At 43.7% G+C, this 23,231-nt stretch overlaps 1 protein-coding gene across 4 annotated transcripts in view; it reads left to right on the top strand.

Moving 5' to 3' along the window:
• Window positions 1–23,231, top strand: part of LOC126202948 (fructose-bisphosphate aldolase) — a 139,347-nt gene that overhangs the window by 67,999 nt on the left and 48,117 nt on the right. The window contains exon 1 of one of the 4 annotated variants that reach the window (XM_049937054.1): window positions 15,302–15,325. The exons of the other annotated variants lie outside the window; for them this stretch is intronic. The gene's annotated coding sequence lies outside the window, so the exon portion shown is untranslated. Of the gene's footprint in view, window positions 1–15,301; window positions 15,326–23,231 lie in introns of those variants that run through there. 4 annotated transcript variants of the gene reach the window in all.

The following is a 23,231-nucleotide window of genomic DNA, read 5'->3' on the forward strand; positions in this document are numbered from 1 at the left end:
TGCTTAGCTCTTAGAAGAAATAAGTGTGCACATAAAGCGTGGATGCATGCTATGACGGTAGGATGCGCCAGTGTGGGTTGTTTGTGGCCTACTGATCGCTACACACCACGTTGTAACTCAGTACAGTCTTCCTTTGACGAGAAGGAAGACGCATATTGAAGTGGAGGCCTGGCTTCTATTTTAGGCGTCGAGTATTTTAAATCTTTTAAAATTTTGTCTAGTGTCTGGATTCCAGCCTAAGATTTTAGGTTGGAGGTTTTAGTTCGTTGCTTTATGGCTGGTGTACCCTTTTTAGTCCCTTATGACAAACTACATTTAGTACTATTAACCACGTTGTCCACGCAAGAGATTTTAGTATAGTTGCTTAAGGTCTGGTTGTAGCGCGCCCATACCGATGTTCTCACCACCATCATCTTGAGCTGAGTAATACTGCGAGTATATTCATTACATGAAGTGTTTCAGGCAAAAGATATTTCTGTGCCTTCTTAGAAAGAAGACAGGCTGGCACGATGTGGTATCGTTCATTGCATCAGAGCTTTGTTCTCGAGTGCCCTTCGCTATCCTTTGAAAGTCAAACTGAGTATGAAAATAGCCCAGCGCAAGCGGCTTAAATGTCGCCCCGGCACCTGGCCGGTCTGTTGGGCGCAGACTGCAATCAAAAACGCTCAGTGTGGGGGCGTCGGCGAAACAACAAGTGGTGCCAGGCGGCCGGCGGCTGCAACGCGAAGTGCCCCAACGTGTCTCCCGAGCCCGTGCACCGAGTGCCTCCTTCTCTCTTTTAGCTAGCGGAAGCTGTTTCTGAAGGAAAAGAGAAAACCAGTTATTTACGTGGCACCCCTGCCGCTTGATTGTCGTTGTAGCCTGTGTAGTCGGTCGGCATCTGTATTACTAAACGGCTTAGCCGCTTTGTGGTTCGTGGTACACCATTCAAGTTACAGGCTGCTTATCTAACGGCTTCGGGGTCAACAAAAATTTGATTGATCGGTATTTCTTAAAATTATTGGCCGAATTTAAAAAATTAAAACGCTGTCATACTCTACTCAGTAAGACAAGTATTAACGTAGAAACTTGTCTGTATGTCTTCAGGCAGCGTAACTAACTTATTCCTCTAGCACTTGAGACTTTCAACAAATCTTACACACGAATTCAAACCATTACGAAACTTTTTCTCGCTGACAACCTCCCCCACTCGCAGCCCCCCCCCCTCCTCCCATCCGAAAAAAGGTGAAAAAAGCTTATCGCTTATTGCATTTTCGTTGTTCATGTAGTAAGACTGGAAATCAAGAATGACGTTTTTTTATTTGTTATTTCTTTACCACTAGCTCTGCAACAGATTTTCCACGTATACCACGGAATGTACCTGCAAAATGACGTCATGGCACAACACACAGTTCAGGAGATATGACGTCATTAACATTAAGATGCGTGAAAAACAATCTTTGCTTGAAACGGAGCGCAGGTTACGCAGTCTGTTCTTATTCAGTGTTTGATAATGAGAGTACTTTGCAACTTCCAACAAAATTTAAACATAATTTCAAATCTTGTTCACGTTTGCACGTTTAACGTCTGATATTTGACACATTAACTCACTTGTGATTACTGTTGTTCGTAAAGAGTTACAGACTGTTCGCGCAACAACGCTGTGCGTGCCTGTTGGCTTGGTCGCGTGTCCCTCAGCGCGATAAAATTTCGCCAGCACTGCGCGCCTGTTGCCGTCTCGTGTTACGCAGACTCGCCGTCGTGGCTGTCAGTTGCGCTTGTTGCAGGCGTTACGACCAGGCGCCACGCGCAAGTTTGCGTGTGACGAAAAGTAAAATAAATAGGACGCGTAGGCATCTCACAAGGGAACGTCCTCATCGCATCCCCCCTCCCCCCCAAACCGCCTCAGATTTAGATTTAGTGGTAAGGCGGCCCAGAGGATAGCCCGCCAAAAACTGAATACCAGCATGTAAACAGGAAGGAGGTGTACTGAACTATGAGAAAAAAAAAGCTAAATAGAAACAGTGAACGGGGTCCAACCTTAACGAGTGCAACATCGAGTACAACACCCATGGCGTCCTGGTTAAGCGGTCTCTTTTTGTAGTCTTGGCAATTGTCGTACTATACATTGGTTACAGAATATAATTCATGTGATAAGAATACATTACCGTCGCAAGTAAATGTGATGAATAGTGAGAGCAAGGGGGTACCATATAGGGGTCTCACAGAAATGAAAACAACAAATCAACGGGTGTTACAGCAAACGAATTAAAGATTCAAAAGTTCCAAAACGGAACGCTACTTCAAAAACTTTAGAAGGTATGTTTTGACGGAGCACACAGAAACTGTGTGATTGTGAAACTGTTGCGTTCATTTTTTGCAGCTTATGTGACAAACTATTACGCTTTCATCATTTCCTCGGGAGTGATCACGTTGACATTCATACGAACACCTATATCGGGCACTCATTTTGACAATTCCAGTTTATTCAGACCTTGACTTATCTCTTCCTTTCTAATATTGCCATAAACCTTTTTTCTACCTATGAATGCAACTACGATGTCTTTCCCAAATTCCCTTTTCTTTTCTACAACCTGTCTGGAAGTAAATATGGCATCTATAGTTGATCTTCCATGTGGAAATACTTGTTGTTCTTCTCTTAATTGCGGTTCTATCTTATTTCTAATATTCTGTAAAATTATCTTTTCATAGATCTCCACGCAGTGGAACAGTAGTGTGCTATTCCTCTTTAATTTTCCCAGAGCGCCCTTTTACCCTTCTTAAAGACAGGTACAACGATTGATTTTGTCCACTCATGTGCAATTCACGCATCTCTAGATTAAAATTAGTTGTTGTCGGTACTGATGTAATGTTGAATAGACAGAAGCGCATTGTCTGCTGTGGACTCTGACATCCCGGACAGAGGCGGATACGTTATACCAATAATCTGGAACTGCTCGATAAAACAAGAACGCGACCCAGAGTTCCGGGTGCACACGCCATTGACCCGGTGACTTTGTGACCCTGACCAAACGGTTTGTACTGTTGACTGAAAGGGCGGTGCCAAGCTTCTCCACAGTTGTGTGTTGAGAAGTAATCGTATTTATGTCTTGTTTGTGTCAGAAAACGGTTCCTGTAAGATTCTGTTTCGTGCACTATTGGGGCGGTTGACCCCAAATCATTATCATTTTTCCTCTTTGTTATTTTAACTGACTTTCAGCTCCTTGCCACGTATGAGGAGAGGGGATAAGAAGCGGACAGTCGTATATTCATAGATGTCTAGATATTGAAACAAAAGTTAATTGCGAAGGTAACAGTGTTTGTGCAAATTTTCGTAGAGGACTGCCGAAGAACATGAATAGGAACATACGAGGCTTTCTAGTGACGTGTTAGGTAGTTTTTTTTTTTTGAAGGTATTTGTCCGGAGCGTTACCTTGTATGGAAGTGAAACGTGGCCGATAAGCAAACCAGACGAGGCCGATAAGCAAACCATACGAGAAGAGAATAGAACCTTTCGAAAGTTGGTGTTAAAGAAGAATGATGAAAATTAATTGGGTACATTGCATAAGTAATGAGGAAATACTGAATGTAATCTGGGAAAAAAGAAGTTGTGCTGCAACCTGACTAAAAGAAGGGATCTGTTGATAGGACACATCCTGAGGTATCAATGAATCGTCAATTTGATAATGGAGGAGGGGGGGGGTAAAAATTGTGGGGGGAAATCAGGGCCTGAATACAGTAAGCAGCTTCAAACGGATGTAATTGCGGTGGCTGTACAGAGATGAAGAGGCTTGCATAACATTGACCTGCGTGGAGAGCTGCATCAGATCAGTCTTCGGACTGAAGAACAGATCAGCAACAAGTAGTCACGTGAACAGGTTTTATTTCACCCTTACCTTTCCATTTCAAACGAATATGAAGATAATGATTGGAGGCAGAAAGTTACACGCAGTATGACATTCGCATGTTTCACATAAATCGTTGGCGATGAGAACGGTGATTCTGTAGTACTGTCATAAGTAATAACAACGAAACCTCGCAGAGAGACGAAGTTTGTGTGCTAGTTTGAAACTCGTAATTTCAGGAATGGTAAAGTGCTTCAAGTTGCTATTTTTATAAACTCCACAGACATTTCGCTTATAATGTTCTGAAGAAACCTCACTCACTGACCTAAGATAGCAAAATCGCATTCTTCTATCTTTCTTTTTAACTGTAAATTATTTTTTTCCTCCATCTCGCGCGTGTATCTTTGTTATTTTTGTTGTGTATTGTTCCTACGATCCTAATTTCGTACTGAAATCATTGCTTTTCAGCACTGTTAACTCAGTTATACTAGGATCTCTGCGGCATTTCCGGCCCATCAGCAATACTTAGAATTGTGAAGTACTACATTGAGGTGCTGTACATATTAGACGGAATTTTTTCCGTACTACAGTGGGGCTGACGGTTCCAGTCTGCGCTCAAAATTTTGACGACTTCTCTTGTTGACTTCAGGTACTTCTAATGATGATTCTGCACTTGCTGCGTGATTCCAACCAGACTCCGTGCAAAAGTAGCACCTGAAAAAATAGTCTATCATTAACACGAGGAACCTACAGGAATCGCGCTGTGAGAGCTAGAAGGCCATAGGAAACGGTACACGGTACTCAAAAGAGTCCTGCATTGGGCCGTTTCTGTTCACGATACATATGAATGTGGGCGGTATGTCGGAAACTCGGTGACACAATTTAGGGATGATAGCGTTGTACAGAAGATAGTTACAACGCCAGAAAATTCTAGTGAAATACAGGAACAACTGAACAGGATCGATGCTCCGTGCAGACACTTGCAGTTGAGCCCCAACGTAAATAAATGTAGCACATTGCGCATAAATTAACGAGAGACCCATTACTGTTCAATTACACCATTGGCGATAAATCACCGGAAACACTAACGACCGTAATCCGGAAGTATCCGTCAAGAGCGACTTCTGGAATGATTATATAAAATACGGCAAAAATGCCGGGGCGAGATTCGTTGGAAGAATACTAACGAAATGTAAGTTTAGTAAACGTGAGAATTTCACAAAGTTGCTTGTCAAACTACAGAGACAGACGGTATGAGAGGGGCGTTGTGCATCACGGAGGGACCATATTGCCAAAGCTTACGTTTTCACAAAAGTCAATCGACAAATTACTACCTCCCACATAGATCTGACGAAATGACAGTGGCGCCAAAACAAGAGAAATTAGAGGTCATACGGAGACAGGCCGCCCTTTCCAAGCACCATTCGTGAATGGAAAGAGTTGGAAATGATAGTAATGTCAGACATAACCTCCGCCACCTACCTTACCTCTTTCGCTGCCAGTTGGACGTAGCTGTCCAACGACAGGTTATTAAAGAACAGTGAGGATTTACCACATATTACTGCCTACGTCAAAAATACCAGTGGGACACGTATTTGCCAACCTTCTCTGCGTTGGAAAACGAAACGGCATGAAATATTATCCCTTTTTGTTACTTCTGACTACGACATTAATTAAAATAGCTATACATTAATATCTTTCACAAAAAAGAAAAAAAAAGGTATAGTGAAAGGGTTAAGGTGGTTTGCGGAGTACAGATGTAGATGCTCCAGATCATAGTGCGAGGTTGTCTGATTGTGCTTTTTATTTGTCGAGAAGAGTGGCGGTAATATTAGGAGCACAGTAACTTCTGCAAGTAATACTAGATGTCTCCAGACCAATTTCTGTTCTGTATAAATCGTTTCCACTGTCTTGCCGTATTGTTTGCGGCAGTAGTAATTGTGCTGTGAGATTGTTTCTTTATTGCAGTAACATAATTTTATTTATGCATTTAGAATGTTCGCCCATTATAATTTATCACAGGTCAAGATATCGTTTTCACAGTGACTATTGGTGTTTCTTATTTTAAACAACAGATATATTCCCTGTAGTTTTGCAATCATTTCACGGGCGACTTAAACAGCTACCACCTAAAGCCACAGTAAACTCCAATCACTTGCGTCTCTACGTTCCGACGCCAGCGCTTTTGTACAGGTTGCGGAACAGAAAGCCTGACATTGGTAACAGATGAGCCGCCTTCAGTACTTGCTGATCAATCGTGCGTGTAATCCTATTTGCCGCCGACGGCGCGGTTCAGGGAGTCGACGAGGCGGTACGCGGGTTAGCCACCGCTGCTCTGTTCCGCCTGTTTTGTCGCTTTTCGTTAGACCAGTGTCACCTCCCAAAGACAAGCAGCAGTGACATTACTAGTGTTCGGTAGGTTTGTTTTCCCACAGACTAAATTATATCCCACTTTTCACTGGGTTCTGAAACATCCGAGTCCTTTTCTTTTTCAGAACGTCTCTCAGTTTAAGAGAACTGCCGTGTTTTATGACACGCATGTCTAACCATCTGTGCACGGTTCTTCGTCATTTTATCCCCCCGACTTACAACAAATGTGGACAGTCTGTTGCAGGAACGTGTGTATTTTGCCACTGTCTTCGGTTACGGTGCTTCAGACACTCACTTGGAATGTGAGTCGTGTGTGGCGAAGGCTGCACCCCCTACCGTTCGGCCGCGCCGTGCGTTGAATTATTTAAGGCGACCACCTGATGGACGTGCAGTGAAGACGTCCGCTCACATCTGCGCTGCAGGCTGTGTGGTGGCCGCCTGTTAACTGCTTTCAGTAGCCTTAATGGCGTCCTCTCGACTCTACGATTAAAACGCAATGAAACGATCGGGGAATAAACAAGGGTCGTTTCTATTCGGGCCTAAGCCGAGTGTTCCAGTCGTGCACTGTTCTGGAAAGTGACTTACCTAATACAGTGAGAAGTCGCAAAAAATAACTAAAGTCAAGAACACTCAGGTTGTCGATTCAAATAAATACGATTACACACAGCTTAAACTGGAAGTATCACGTAGAAAATGTGTTCGGGATAACAAACTGAAGACTACGTTGTATTGGCAGAATGCGTAGAAGATGCAGAAATCTGCTAAAGAACTGCTTGCAGTACCTTTGTTCGTCCTCTTCAGGAGTATTTTTTCATGCTGCATTTGGACTGCCAGGGCTCGCCTGCTAATAAGGAGTACTGCTGCACAGTACTGGATCCTCATTAGATAGGACTGACGTAGGATATCCAAAAAGTTCAAAGAAGGGCAGCTCGTTTTATCGCGAACGTGGGATGTGATAGCGAGCTGGCATGGCAATCATTAAAATAAAGGCGTTTATCGACGCAGTGAAATGTTTTCGCGAATCTCAATCACTAACTTTCTCTTCCGGATGCTAAATATTTTCTTGACTTCCACGTCCACAAGGAGAAATGATGATCGTAATGAAAATAACTGAAGTCAGAGGTCGCACGGAAGCGTTTTAGTTTTCCCCACATTCTTTCGAAAGCTGAATATTGGAGAAGTAATTAGAAAGTGGTCCTATAAATCTTCTGCCGAACACTTATCTTTTGAATTTCATAGTAATCGTGTCGCTGTAGATACTACTTACGTTCCTGTGCAACATGTACCACCGTGACAAAACTAAATTACATGGACATCAATGCCTTCTCTGCGCCTTCCGAGAACTTTTCGTCTTTGCCTCTTTCACCGTCATTCCGTAAAAAGTCAGTGATGTTAGTCTGGTAAAGCTGGTCTCGTAGTGGCAGGGGGCTGGGAGAAGGACTGCGAACAGCAACATGCCTCCAGAAAGCGCGCCAAATGGACTTGATGGGATTCATGTCTGCTGTCAGGACTATTTCATGAGACTGTTTGCTATTGAAGACTTCGTCGAGACATGTGTAAGACCAAAAGTTGCCCGCGTGGCAGGTGTCAAGCTATTGCCACTGGCAACGCGTGAAGGTCGTACGGAAACATCAGCGTCTCTTACAATCAAGAAAACAGGAGGACCAAGCTTTATTGTCTCGTCGTCGACTGCGAGCTCAGTAGGGGGGAAAAAAAACCTCGGATACGGCAGTAAATTGCACGCGTCCTTTCTGGGAACTCGACGGAAAACTGAATCTCGGTGACCGAAAGGGGAACCGACTCGAATCGTCCTGGATGCAAATCTTGGCCACTGCTCCATCTCACGGTGCACTTTTGCTCCTTGTGTCCCAGCGCCCGGATGTGCTGCTTTCGCGCGCTTCCCGCGTAGGTGAAGAAGACACGTGGTATCTCCCGGAAGATTTCACTGAGACAAGAAACACCCACCATCTGGTGAACTGATTCTGTAGTATAGACAAGTGGAAGACGTAGAACAAACCTCTATGTGACCGTTTCTCTGTAAAGCATCGTAGACGTACTTACCGTTATTCTACGGTTTTGACTGATTACAGTAATTGAGCATCATTGTTGCAATCAAATAAAACTACGCGTATCTCCTGGAACGCCTGCAGCAATTTCAACCAAACTTGGTAATTATATGACTCACAACCTGTAGAAATAAACTCTGCCGCGCGGTGTGACTTAGCGGTCTAGCCGCCATGTCACGGATTGCGCGGCTGCTCCCGCCGGAGGTTCGAGTCCTCCCTCGGGTATGGGTGAGTTTGTTGGTCTTAGTTCAAGTAGTGTGTAAGTCTAGGGACCGATGACCTCAGCAGTTTGGTCCCTTAGGAATTCACACAGATTTGAACACAAATAAACTCTCCAAGTAATCCCGTAGCACCCTTAGCAATGAGGTGGAAATCTGACAGAAGCAACCTTTAAAAATATTCGAGAACAACGTTAGGTCGACCCCATTACTTTAGGGGTTGTTCGGCTCAGTGGTGACAGTTCCGATACCATTTAACTGTTAGAGTGGGGTTGCGATAGGAAGGAGTTACATGTAAAACATAACTCTGGAACGCTTGGAGAAATTTCAACCAAATTTAGGAAAAATATTACTTACAGTTAAAAAAAAAATTAAAAAAAAGATGTGGGACTAGGACATTCGTGGCATTTCTAGAGGTGGGAGTGAAGTTAGGGATGGGAAGGAGGTAATTTGAAAGTATATTTCTGAACTGAATAAATTTCAGTTAAACATAGTATATAAAAAGATGACTATCTCTCGCAGCCTCTCTCCACCCTGTGCAAATTCCTAATGCTGCGATGTCCTTCTCTGTGTCATCTTTCCACCTTGTACGGGGTCGGCCCAATGGTCTTGTTGCCTGGAGAGTTCCTTCAAATGGTTTCTTGGTGATTCTGTAGTTTTCCATTCTAGCCACTTGTCCAGCCCATTGCAGTCTCCTACTGTTTAATTTGTGAATGACAGTGGGTTGCTTCATTAACTGATAAATTTCATTGTTCTTTCGAATTCTCTATACACCTTTCTCCAACACAGGTCCCCGGATTTTTCTCATTGCTTTTCTTTCGAAAACATTCAGTTTTTCTCTTTCATTCTTTGTAACTGCCCAGATTTCTGAACCGTACAGTACTACGGGGCAGACGATAGTGTTGTATATCTTCATCTTTGTGCTGATTGACAAAGCTTTACTTTTTAGTGGATTGCTTAGTGAGTACAGACATCTTGACCCTGAGGCTATTCTTTCATTTATATCCATTGTTATGATATTTTTACTATTGAAACGTGATCCAAGGTATTTAAACTGGAGAACTTTTGTGAATTTAGAATGCTGGTCAACTTCAAAGTAAGGATTTGGGTTTATGACTCGACCTATTTCCATATATTCGGTTTTCTCTTGGTTAATCAAAAGCCCCATTTTGCTGGCACTGTGCCTGAGAGATCTGTACATGTCTTTCAGTTCTTCTTCATTTTCACACAGCAACACTATATCATCTGCATAAGCCAGGTGTTTTGCTTCACTGTGTGATCGAATCGGAGATAATCGTATAGATAGAAATTGCTCTCCCGAACAACTTTGTCTAATGCAAGGTTGAAGAGGACACATGAAAGAGCTTCTCCCTGTCGTAAACCCGTTTTAATTGGAAAGGTGGGGGATATGGATCCTCTGAACTTGACTGCTGCCTGGGAGCCATCCATGCACAGTTGTATCATCCTAATGATTTTACACTTTCTACCTAGGAAAAATTACACTTGAGGTATGACATCCCTAGCACCACAATATGAACTACAATACTATAAAATAATTTTTTTAAAAAAAATTGGGGTAACATAACTCTAGTACTCTTTAAGGAGTGCTGCAGGGGAGAAGTGGTGAGATCAGAAGTTAAGTTCGCTTTTACTGTAAAGACAGATGACATTCCTTTACCAATCCATGGGATAAGTAAATAACCGGGAACTGCCCGGTATCATCTAGTGTCTGAATATTTTCGGTGGTGAAGTTGTTAGGATTAGCAGACCTTTTGCATCGTTTAGTGCAGTCTCCGTAGAATGTTGAACATCGGCGTTTTCGAACACGGCAGTTACCTGCAGTCCTTCCTTGTCTGTCATGCTTAGCTACATTTATACTGTGTAAACCATGTTGCGGTGTCTGGCGGATGGTACCACATATTCCCCCCCCACCCACCCACCCACCCACTCACTCCCATGGGTGTCCGCAGAAATTTTTCCAGAGGGAGGGTAAGAATAGGAGGATGTGGTAAAAAGCCAAGCAAATTACTTGTTTCGTAAATAACTCACCTTACTTCTCCCTGAAGGATGTACACTTGGTCCAGTGATCCTTTAGCTTTTTTATCCCATAGGAAAAATAAGTTCTGTCAAACTCAGCGAAATACTCATTGACTGCAACCATCACTTCCTCATTTGATGAAAGTTTCTTCCCAACAAGCCAGAGTTGCAAGTCAGTGACCAGAAAGAAGCCACTTGGGGATACGTCTGGTGAATAGGGTGGTTTAGGAATCAATTCAAAGACCAAATCATGAACTTTCATCATCCTTATCGCTGATGTGTGATATTGTGCACCATACTGGTGAAAGAGCATTTTTTGCATGCCAACCTTGGTACTTCTTTTAGCCAACGTAAGTTTCGGACGATCCAACAATGAAGCATAATAGGGTCCAGTTATGGTTTTGCCTCTTTCCAAGTAATCTATGAGGATTATTCCTTGGGAATCCCAAATAACAATGACCATCATATTACTAGCTGAAAAAATGTTCTTTGCCTTCGTCGGTGCTCTGTCACCAGCCTTTGTCCACTGTCTCGACTAGCGTTTTGAATCTGGTGTGTAATGATGGATCCAGGTTACATCAACAGCCATAAACCGGCAAAAAGTCTTGCGGATTGCGATTAACCATCGCCAGCCATGTGTTGATACGTTGTGCCTGATGCACTTTTGGTCAACTGTGAGCAATCGCGGCACCCACCCCGCAACTAGTTTCGTCGTAGTCTATTGTCCGTGCAGAACATTATGCATTCGCTCAGATGAGATGACTACAGTCTCAGCCATTTCACAAAATTTTATTTGGGTGCCTTGCACTACCATATCGTGGACTCTGTCAGTGGTTTCCTTTGTGGTGATTGCAATTCGATGGACAGACGGAGTGGGCTTCGTCTTCGGTGCTTGCCCGACCACGTTTAAATTCATAAATCCAAACGTAAATTATCTTCAATGACGTTGCACAGTCCGCGTGAACTTCATCCATTTCTGTTTTGATTTGTGCGGCAGTCCAAACCCTTCAAATGAAAATATTTAATCAGTACGCAACTCAGTTTTCTCTATTTTCAATCGCAGGCGACGTACTGACCAATTCAGGCGGCTGTCAACAATGATGTATACGCTGTCATTGTTGAAATTCTTTATACGATTCTTGGAACAATCGAGCTTACCAACCATAGAGGAGCAACAAAAAATTTTTCATTCTTTCATAGAAATTTACCAGGCTTATTAAGCCAACCTCAAATCAGTCTCACTTTTGAGAAATGTCATGCCACGAGAACTAAAGTTTGTCGGTGACACAAAAAACTTACCATATTCCAGATAATTGATGGTTATCCAATTATATGAATAAAAATTGTGTACTCCAGATTCCAGGGGTGGGGGAGTGTCCCCTATTAACCGTTGTCCAGAAGACCTTCCAGAAGACTGCAGATTTGCACGAAGATCTGCAGAGGAGTCATAAACGGTGTGGGGTCTGGCAGTTGAACTTGAACGTAAATAAAAGTAACTCAGTGTGCATACACAGGAGAAGAAATACACAACTATACAATCACATTAGTGATAACAAATTAGTTGAAACAATAACTACCATAAAAGTCTAGAAGTCAATTAAGTTGAATTTTCTTTTCTTTTGCTTCTGTCGCGCATCACCGCAAAGTCGGCACGGTTGTGAACGGATTTGGCATAGTTAATTTAAGGGGTGGCCGGATTTCCTTCCTGTCACCACCTCGGTATCCCCTGGGACATATGCACGGTTAATTTAAGGGGTGGCCGGATTTCCTTCCTGTCACCACCTCGGTATCCCCTGGGACGTTTTGCACGTGTACATCAGTGTAGTGTTATTCTTGTGGAAGTAAGCGGAATTTTTGTAAATTTTTGGGAATAGTTTGCTGAGGCTGAGACTTGGTTTTCAGCACGGTATTCACGTAGTGGGATGTGGTAAATTGTGTGAAAACCACATCCAGGCTGGCCGGCACACCGACCCACGCCGTTAATCCGCCGGGTAGGTTCGATCCGGAAGTAGCACAAATAATACGCACAGCTGTAGGGGCGGGTAGCGACCTAAGTTGAATGACCACGTACAGCCAATACATGGCCCAGTAACGTTAATGTGATCACCAGTTAAAGCCTGAAGAACTACCTTTTGCAAGGCAAACGTGCTGTAAGCGAGTCAGTGAGATTCTGGAAGATACCGATAGGAATGTTGAGATATGCCGACTCCAATGCCGTGGCCAGCTGCGCTGGCTTTCACGGCTTAGGATCTGTGGCGCGAGCAGCCCGATCGAGGTGGTCCCACAGATTCTCGATTGGGTTTGAATCCGGGGAGTTTGGTGGCCAGGGGATTAGGGCACACGCATCCTGATACTCGATGATGAACGGCAGTCGGCACGAGTGCGTCAACTAGGCGCCTGCTGCACACGCCCACACGCAGCAACGTCCGCCGAATGGTCGTCGAGGAGACGCACGCTGTTGGTAGCCAGCCACCTTGGCTCATCTGGGCGAACAGTTGCACGCCTGTTGGCCCGTACACGTCTCTGCAGCCGTCTTTCGCCCCTGCCATCTGTGGGCCGTGGTGCACCACAGTTGCGTCGGCGCGGATTTTGGATAGCACCATTTTGCCACGCAGGGCGGCACACGAAGATTTGTGCAAACTCAGCCGTTTCGGAAATGCTTTCACCTTTGGACCGAAAGCCAATGATCATTCCCGTTTCCGTGTTACAACAAAGACTGCACTGTTTTCCGCGTCCTACGCCTCCCCCCCCCCCCCCCCTCGCCTTCGACACGCTTTATACGCTGTCCACTGCCAGTGCTGCCACGTGTTGTCTGTGAGTGGTTAGTGCACGTTGGCGTAGAACACAGGCGGTGGTCACATTAATGTGACTGGACCGCGTCGTAGGAAAAACAGCTGCCAGACTGAGGTTCAAACGAAGAATCTTAAGGAACGAACTCGTCCACGAATAAAGTGGTTACGGAACACTTGTTCCCTCTATATTTGGACATTACTCGTCAGTCTGGGACCCTTATCAGGTTGGACCATAACACACTGACAAAAAACAAACGACGCATCACCAAGGAATTATCAGATTGGCGCGGAAATCGGTAGATGTGATGAACATGCAGAGACAAACAGATGATTACAGTTTCAGTAAAATATGGTGATTTATTCAAGAGAAAGAGCTTCAAAAATTAAGCAAGTCAGTAATGCGTTGGTCCACATCTGGCCGTTATGCAAGCAGTTGTTCGCGTTGGCATTAAGTGATAGAGTTGTTGTTGTTGTTATATGGCGGGCGGCAGTCAGTTTGAAATCCTCATGTTGTCGGGCGTGTCCACTCACGTCTTTGTTGCTTATCGAGGCTCAGTTTGAATCGGGACTCAGCACTGAAGGCAATTCTACTCCAGTCAATGAGGTTCCGAGCCGAGGACGTGGCCGGAGACGCCAAGGACAGCGTTCTGGTACCAGTCTGACTCTTGCCCGCCATACGGCCCGACAACCGGGACTGGTGGTCTGAGGGTGCATTGCTTGTTATGGAAGGACTGCTTTGTTTGGTTGTCATCCGCGGCACACTTACAGCGGCGATATCCTGCGCTTCGTCTTGTTGCCCTTCGCGGTGGGCTATCTTGGGCTTACATTCCAGCATGACAATACCCGCCAAACACTACCTTGGCCAGCAAGGTCGCCCAGTACCTCCCCAACTGAGAACGTCTGGAGCACTGTGGGCAGGGTCCTTCGACGAGCTCGGGATTTTTACCACCTGACGCGCCAATTCGACATATTTTGGCACTATATCTGTCAGAAGGACCTCCAACAAATCTGTCAATCAATGCCAAACCGAATAACTTCACGCATAAGGGCCAGAGGTGGATCAACGCATTATTGACTTGCTCAATTTGTGAATTTCTTCCTCTCGAAAAAACCACCCAGTTTTTCTGAAATTGTAATCATTTATCTCTCTGTACATGAACATCTTACCCACAGATTTCCATCCCAATAGGATAATTCCTTCGGGGTGCGTCGACTTTTTTTCTTTTTTTTTTTGTCTTTTAGTGTATTAAGAGATTGACAAGATCCAACGAAGAGCGGCGCATTTGGTCATGGGATCGTTGGCGCGAGAGCGTTATGGAGACGCTCAACAAACTTGAGTAACAGAAACCTGCTGAGATTCGGAGAGAGTCGGGAAACATTAATTCCTCCCACATACATCTAGCGAAATGATCACAACGAGAAAATTCGAAAAATTAGCGAGGTTTACCGACACTCATTTTTCCCACGCGCCTTTCGCGATCGGAATAGTGAAGAGGGGTCAATTAGTGGTACGAGAAATACCCTCCGCCACACCCCGTCAGATGGCTTGTGTAGACTAGATGTAGAAAACTACTGCTGGAAGGAGAGCAAATTCTTTCGCATAAGCTGTGTAGACCCTCGGTCCGGTTGAGCAATTTTAGACGACTTTCTCTTCGGCGATCGCTTATCTCCGTACCTACCATTTCGGCGTCCATGCCGAACTGTTGCAGGCAGCTCTTACGAAGCTTGCGGTAGGTAAAAAGAAAGGTGTAGGGACTTGAGGGTGGGCGGCAGCCACGCGGCGCAGCTAGCCACCTGCTGTGGCGCCTTGTTTACGGCCGCGGGCGACGCTAGCGCCGGCGTGTGCCGCAGCGGCGGCGGCTGCAGGCTGCGGGCGTCGCATTGCGGCGGTCCGGCGCCCAGCCTCGCCTAGCGCGCCGAGACGCCGCGCACAGGCAGTCGGCGGCGGCCCGGGCTGGGCGCCGGCCGCCCCCAGCGCCGTCGCGGGCCACGCGACGCCGACCGCCGACGCCGCGTCAGTAAGTCGCACCAAGCGCAGTACGCTTTGCTTCAGTCACGAATGATGCAAAAACTTCCTATTCTTATTCACTTTCGCCTCCTGAACAACTGCGAGGCTCAGCAGCGCGGACTGACGTTTCTCTTCTGTTTATTTTCACCGATATCACGTTTCACGTGAATGGAACGTATATTTTTTTCAGCGTAAATCTTATTTCGTACATCTATTACTGCAATCTACCCGTAAATGCTTATGTTAATTTCTATTATGTTCCCGTTCACTAGTGTCATGTGCGAAGCGTCTACTGTAGGTGTCAGTGCTAAGAATTTACATTAATTTACCTCTGCAGCATGAGCTAGGGAATTGACTCTTTATTTCTAAACACTGCGAGAAAACCGAGCTGCCATTTGTATTAATAACTCATGACATGACCGGAATTTGCTTCTCTGCTACCAAACCTGTAGATGCCTTTTAGTACGCTGCACTTAGCTACACAGGCTGTCCCAAAAAAAAGAAAAGAAAGACAGGTTCCATACACCAAAACAAGGAAAAAATGCAGTAAACATGGGCTTTAAAATGCATTCCATAAGCGCTATAAGCACTAGTTCATTTTCGATACTATGAAATATATCTCTTCTATTATAAGCTCTTTGTCTTCCATTTTTGGAAGAAGATAGTATGGACCAAAAAAAGAAAAGAAAAGAAAAAGACTCTAGTAAACATGAGCTGTAAAATGCACACCTGAAGAAGTATGAGCGCTTCGTCAGGAGGAAGATATGTGTTTCATACTAGCGAAGACGGACAAGTACTCGTAGCTCTGAAAGTATGCATTTTAGATCCCATGTTTACTACACAATTTTTTCATGGTTTGGTCGGTACTACCTCCTCCCAAAATTGGAAAGCAAAGAGCTTGTAGTAGAAGAGATGTATTTCATAGTATCGAAGACGAACAAGAGCTCATAGTTGTAAGGGTATGCATTTTAGATCCCATGTTTACTAGACTTTTTGTTGTTGTTTTGGTGTAAGAAACGTGTCCCTGAAGATTGATGGTGCTTTTTCTTTTTTGGGGACATCCTGTTTGTCAGACTTAAGAGCAACACAGTTATCACTCTCCACGCACTGTTACATGTTACATTCTTGCCTGCAGTAAAATTAAAAACTTTTTCTCGAAATTTGCCTTTCAGTATTCCTGTAATGGTTGTAAAACAGTAATATTATTAATTTGAACGTTCTAGAATGTGTCAAGTCAGTACACGCGAAGCTGACTTCATGGGCATTTCCATTGTAGCAGTGGACTGTGCTCGATACAGTTTGTGAAAGATCGCGAACACCCAAGGGCTTCCTGTTTGCTTTACTGTGGAACTGCGGCGTATGTTACTGTGGATATGAGTATTAAAACGTTCACTACTGACGAATTTAAAAATAACGCGTTGACAGTGTGGTGCTTTGATGGTGTGGATCTGATACCATATGCGGTACTGTTTCTGCTTTTATGTTTTAAGCTTTAACGAAACTCCAAATGTATCATAACGCACCGTAGCGCTGTTTGCAATTACTACTTTACGTTTTTCTCATGTTACATGTTGTTTTCTTCTTCCTTACTGTTCTAAATTCGAGTTTGGAAATATTCTATTTGTTAAGCAATGCAAACTGTTATTCTATAACATTTTTTTCCTTTTTTTCATTATACTGAATTTTATATTCGACGCATGGTTTAATTATGGTAACGCCAGAAATTCAGAATTTCTCGTATGACTGTCTACTAGGACAGTAAACATCACTGACTGATATGTATAGTGCGCAGCATAGATTATAATACTGTTAAGACTTTGCTATAGTTTTCTTTCGTCGTCATTTGTACACATACTGTCAATGTTTCTTTGGTTTTCCCTGTCACAGGATACTAAATTCTGCCCTATGGTATGGACACTTATTTACCATAATAGCAGCAATTCCGGTGTAAATTACTTTGAACCGTCACCATCATCATCAGTGTTCTGCCGAAAGGCAGGTCTTCACGTGTTAACTATCCACGCTCTCCTCTCTTCTGCCATCCTCTTCAGGACCCCGTAATTTTCGTTTCCCTTTATGTCTCTATCATCCTGTATCTTCTCCGTCTCAATCTCCTGGAATTTCCCGAGCAGTACATGGTACGGCTCTCCATGTGAAAGAGGAACCGATACCAAATCGCCTGCTATCGATTACGTGGTAGATTGATAGTTGCGGGGTGTGACTTCTAACGTCTTGCAGGGACGATTGGCTGAAATTATTTCTAGATATCGCACCGGAATTAGATACAGTCTTTGTTGTGTACAAAAGTTGGTCGTAGGTATACTGCACAGACAAACGTAACAGTAGATCCTATCTGAGAGGATATGTACCTCTACGTCTTTGCTGGGAAATAATTTCGATTTTTTTGTGTGGTCTGCAAAAACTTATCATACTGATTCTCCTTTAACTTATAAATTATTTACGTAGATAGCCCTGAACTCCGTGACAGCACTGACATCAGAGTAGAGCAGCTCCCAGGGCACATACTGTAGAAGCAAGCTGGTTCATCGGGATAATTATACGTAGTACAAAGAGGCTTTGCTGAACAATCGTTTAATATATATTCACTCCCACCCTCTTAAACACACACACACACACACACACACACACACACACACACACACAGAATGACTGGTTTCTTTCGTGAATGATTCAGTACTCGACGATACGCATGAAAGAAAAAGGGCCAAGCCGCGTGAAGTGGAGCATCAACAGGTGGGTAATACTGCCTCCGTTGTAGGATTGGCGACGCGGCGCTTGGCGCCGTCGTCGACGCCGGTTTTTCTACGTAGAATCGAAGTGCACTGGGCACATATTCTACTGTAGATGCCGTCGAACGGTTACTGGGAGCACTTGACGATTACTGCTTTCTATGACTACTTTAGTAGCTGTCGACGACGTTTAGTTCCTACTGCGATTGTTGCTTTGTCTGCAAATAATGTAGCCGAAATCGTGAGCTGAAGACTGGGTGTAGCAGTTACTAGCACTTCGCCAACAATATGACGCCTATTTATATTATCGGTTGTCTCCACATAAGCACCACTTTGGAAGGAAAGGGGGGGGGAGGGAGACTTAGGTATCCGATAACGGTCTGCTATATCAATAGCCAGAATGTACTACCGATTGGTAAGAGAGAGAAGAAGAAGAAGAAGAAGAAGAAGAAGGGGAAAAAAAATCTGCAGAGTTGCAGCATCATCTTGAAGTTTCAAGACGATGTGTTACGGCTGACAACCTGTGAATATTTCATCAATTTCTATTTGTTTCCCCTGTACCGTGCGTGTGTCTCTTTTACGAGAAACGAGGCAAGTCCTGCCGCTGATTGTGACAGCTGATGCCGCAGAAGGAGAGACGGCGGTAGAGAGAGAGCGACTGACTGCCAGTACTATTTGTGCTTTCTGACGTATTGCCTGTCACCGGTAGTCGGAAGCCACGCTTCTGCTGCCGCAGGTAACACGGAAAGCGTCCGCTGCCCAGGGCACTGCGACGTGGCGTGGAAAATTCCGTTGCGGGGGTTCCACAGTGCAGTGCTAGGGGATGCGGCACGCGCGCGCGCATCCTACACACACACATACATACATACACACACACACACACACACACACGCACACAAACTCTGTATAGCTATATTTCGGTCGCAAAAGCTGTACTGGCCTAGAAACTTCCTATGAACGTGAAAGTCTCGTTCCCAACGGTACGAAAGCGTTCAAAATGCTTTTCTTATGATGTACACAGGCAGCCGAAGATTACCTTGGAGAAAGTATGTACAATAGATCCATTTACTATGGTGCAACTACAAGAGGCCTTGAAAGCTATGAAAAACAAGAAAGCTACCGAAATGGATGGAATAAATGACGAACTAATTAAATATGGAAGCTTATCGTTAGATAAAAGACTTTTACAAGTTACAAATGAATGTTGGAGGAATTGCAAGATCCCAGACCCCTGTTGTACATCAGAAGTAATTACCCTCTTCAAGAAAGGAAAACGCAGTTACTGTGAAAACTATTGTTACATCAGTCTCTGGCTACAGACTATTCCCAAAGACAGTCAACAACCGTGTGGAAAAAGTCATAGAAGCTGTTATTTCAGAGGAATAAAACGGATTTAGATCGGGTCGTCCGTGCACGGACGATGTTTTTGTATTTAAGAACATTATTGAAAAAGACAGAGAATTTAATCTAGATACCTATATGGCCTTAATCGACATTGATAGCCGATGGGAGGTCAGATTCAAATGTCGATATCCTTATCACCTAATAGAGGTAGCGAAAATCTTTATAAGCATACACGCATTAGTTATTAATGGGAGGTTAAGACACAGTGAGGACTATCGCCCATTCTTTTTAATATTTACGTTTTCATCCTTCGTAAATAAAAATCTAAAGTAAACAAAAGAATTAAGATCTCCAAAGATCAGTACACAAGCTGAGCGACATATCAGCAATACAATTTAAAAGTTTCTGTAATAAAACGAGGAAAATAACCAGTCAGATCAAAAATTGTTTTAGATACTTCAGTTGAAGAACAAATTTCTCGGATCTTGTACTTCAGCTGTGATGTACGTTATGATTTTGATTTCGATATTGAAAATAGAAGACAAATTCCCAACTGTCTGTGGTACCATTAGCGGAACATTTGTCCATAAAGTACAAAAAGAGACCACCATGAAATGGGTTACCACAAAAAATAAGAAAATAAAATTCAAATAGCAGAGATTACGCTCCTTAGGAAGATGAAGGGCTGTACGGGGAAGGGCTGTACAGGAAGAGACATGATTCGAAACGAAAATGCTAGATTAGATTATATATTTGCATCATGAGCGAAGAAATTCAAAAATGTCGTGAAAATTGGAGACAACACCCCATGCGAATACCGGATCAGAGAATTCCCCATCAGATCGACAGACACAAGCCGATTTGGAAAAAGATATTGGAAGATCTCAGAAAAGATTGAAATGATTGTGTTTTTGAGTTCAAACAGGCGATAGCCTGTTCCGAAAGAAAAATGATGATCATGAAGAAGTAGCTTGTAACAATCAATAATCTGAAAGAAATAATTTACGAGCATATGAAGCTTCAGATAATTGGTGATGAAGAAATACTGCGTTAATTCAGTGATGTGTTGCCATAAAGATACGACGTAGGAGAAAATCCTGGAGACTTTCAGGTTAACCACCAAGTTGAAACTGTGATGTGTCCAATGACACGCGTATGGGCATTCCATTCGGACTTCGTAGCAGGTGTCTATTTGCTTACTTATTGAGGTCCTCGAATGCGGAACGTGTATTAGTGAATCTCTGGGATTGGGAGCCCAATTCTACGATCGGCTGTGTTCAACTGGCTTAATGAGTCGACTGTAGGGATTTAGGCAAAAATAAAGTCGTTAATTAGCCCCATTCTGGAAAGCTCTGCTTATTCAAGGCACCATTTCTGTTTGTGGTTGTTTCATCCTTTATTAACATTGCACCTGCACGCAGATTGTTGAAGGACATTTCATTTTATGCGAGACTTAACAATAGCTAAGTTGTCTTGGCGTTGAATGAGACCAAACACGCATACTGACTGATTAACCTGAGTTGGGATATTACTTTCTTTCTCAGAAAATAAAGAAATTGTAATCATTGTCCAGCGCAGAAATATAAGATGTAAGTTGTTTATGTAAGTAAAAAACTAAATGTTCATTTTCGACTTTTATTTACTTGCCTTAAAATAAACAGCCGAAGATTCTCTGCCACCTGTAAAATTTTGACTTTAAGGTTTGGGACATCCTGCGTAAGCAAACAGAAACAATTAAGCTTCGGTGGTGTTTCTGTCCTAGAGAAGTGAAGCTGACCAAAAGTGTGTTCAGTGAGGAGGAGTTAGTTTGGCTAGACTTGACAGATGCGTAGAGATGGTTCCGTCCACGGTAATTCAAAAGTTGATCCGCAAGTCATTCTCTTTGTCCACTGTGGAAAGCGCTGTAGTTAGTGGTAAGGCTTCCAACGACAGGAAAAGTCTTTTGACTTCTAGAAGTGGTCGATAATGAGACTGTTCATTGTTCCTTTATCCGATGTTTTGCAAACAATGTCGCTGGTCTGTGTGAGTTACTGTTTCGTGTACATAACCCATACATATTAATGGCCGCTGATAGCGCAGCAACGTTCTATATTTATTCAGAAAGAAATGATGTGATGGGAAGTAAGAGCGAGTAGCCCTACCTTGCCGCTGTCTGCTACTAATAATTTCTCACTCTTTCTTCTTTTTCCTAGTCTCTATCGTGTACTTTCACGGGATAATTTGTGTACCCCCACCTGTCTGCGTCTCCTGTTAACCAATGTGAAAGTGCGCAAACTCTTTCTAAATGTTCGCGAATCGTGTAACTGAAGCGGCACATTGATACCAGCCCGGTATTTACCTAGTCGGATGTTGAAAAACTGCCTGAAAACCACATCCGAGGTGGCCAGTCCTTGTCATTAATCCGCCTGGCGAATTCGATTCTCCCCAAATCTTGGTAGCGGCATCTAACGTGCACGGCTTGTGATTTCTCACTATTTCTCGCAGAAAAGATAATCTTGAGGACGTAAGACATCAAAAATTTTGTTTATCGTTCGTAGGCTGAATTCTTCTATATCTTCCAATTTTGTGAAAATCGCCTTAGTTAAATTGAAATAACAGCATTTGTACAATCACAGTAATATCGTGATTTCGCAAGGCGCCCATGTCGCCTTACGTTGTCTCTCAAATTACTTCTCGTCTTCCAACGTGTTTATCCTAGATTCTAGGTTTTCAGCAAATGGTTAAAGCAGTCTGTTTGGTTTGTTGTATCAAATTGTTTACCTGCCGTAATTGTTGATAATGTAACGTGCAGCATTTCCTTACAACCGAAACGACCTTGATGACAACGTCTTCTCTTAGATAACTTCTCGGGTTGTTTTTTTAAAAAAAATGGTTCTGAGCACTATGGGACTTAACTTCTGAGGTCATCAGTCCCCTAGAACTTAGAACTACCTAAACCTAACCAACCTAAGGCCATCACACACATCCATGCCCGAGGCAGGATTCGAACCTACGACCGTAGCGGTACTGTCAAAGAAAATAGTTTTCTCTGAGTTCTTGCACATCCATGTACAGTCTTGCATCTTGGCTCCGAATGAATGTTTTCCTCAGAATCTGTCGTCCCATTTTGCCGATGCCGATGACATTGATGGTTAATGATGTCTCAACAACGTCGAGTACTTCTGAGAAAGCGGCTGTCTGGTATGGCGAAGTTGGGATTTCTTGTTCCATTTGAAATGTTTCCCCTGTGTGACGCATCTCGTCAGGGATCCCAATCGGCGTATTTGCTATCGTTGTATTGAATTTTCTCGAAGAGATTTGGAGGCCAGTTTTCATAGCCATCTCATGAATGTGCTATATGGTGCGTCTGACTTCAGCGGTAGTCCTGGTAATTACGCTACGTCATGAGCTATGGCGACACATTTTGTATCGATTCGTTTAATTCTTCGCTCCCTCATTTCCTTATTTATCCATTCATCTTCCACTTTTTCTATCGCTTAAAATTACATCTAATAAATGTGGATGATTTTCCAGCCGCACTGCTGATGGTCGTTGATTCACAGTGGTAATCAGAGTGTGGAAGCGTTGTGGATGATGTTTTTAGCTTGGCATTTGGCAGTCAAAATACTTTTCGCGTGGCCGGCCTGTGTGGGCGAGCGGTTCTAGGCGCTTCAGTCTGGAACCTCGACCGCTACGGTCGCAGGTTCGAATCCTGCCACGGGCGTGGATGTGTGTGATGTCCTTAAGTTCGGTTTAAGTAGTTCCAAGTTCTAGGGGACTGATGACCTCAGATGTTTAGTCCCATAGTGCTCAGAACTATTTGAACCATTTGAACTTTTCGCG

This window comes from Schistocerca nitens, chromosome 9 (genome assembly GCF_023898315.1).
Source record: "Schistocerca nitens isolate TAMUIC-IGC-003100 chromosome 9, iqSchNite1.1, whole genome shotgun sequence".
Taxonomy (NCBI): Eukaryota; Metazoa; Arthropoda; class Insecta; order Orthoptera; family Acrididae; genus Schistocerca; species Schistocerca nitens.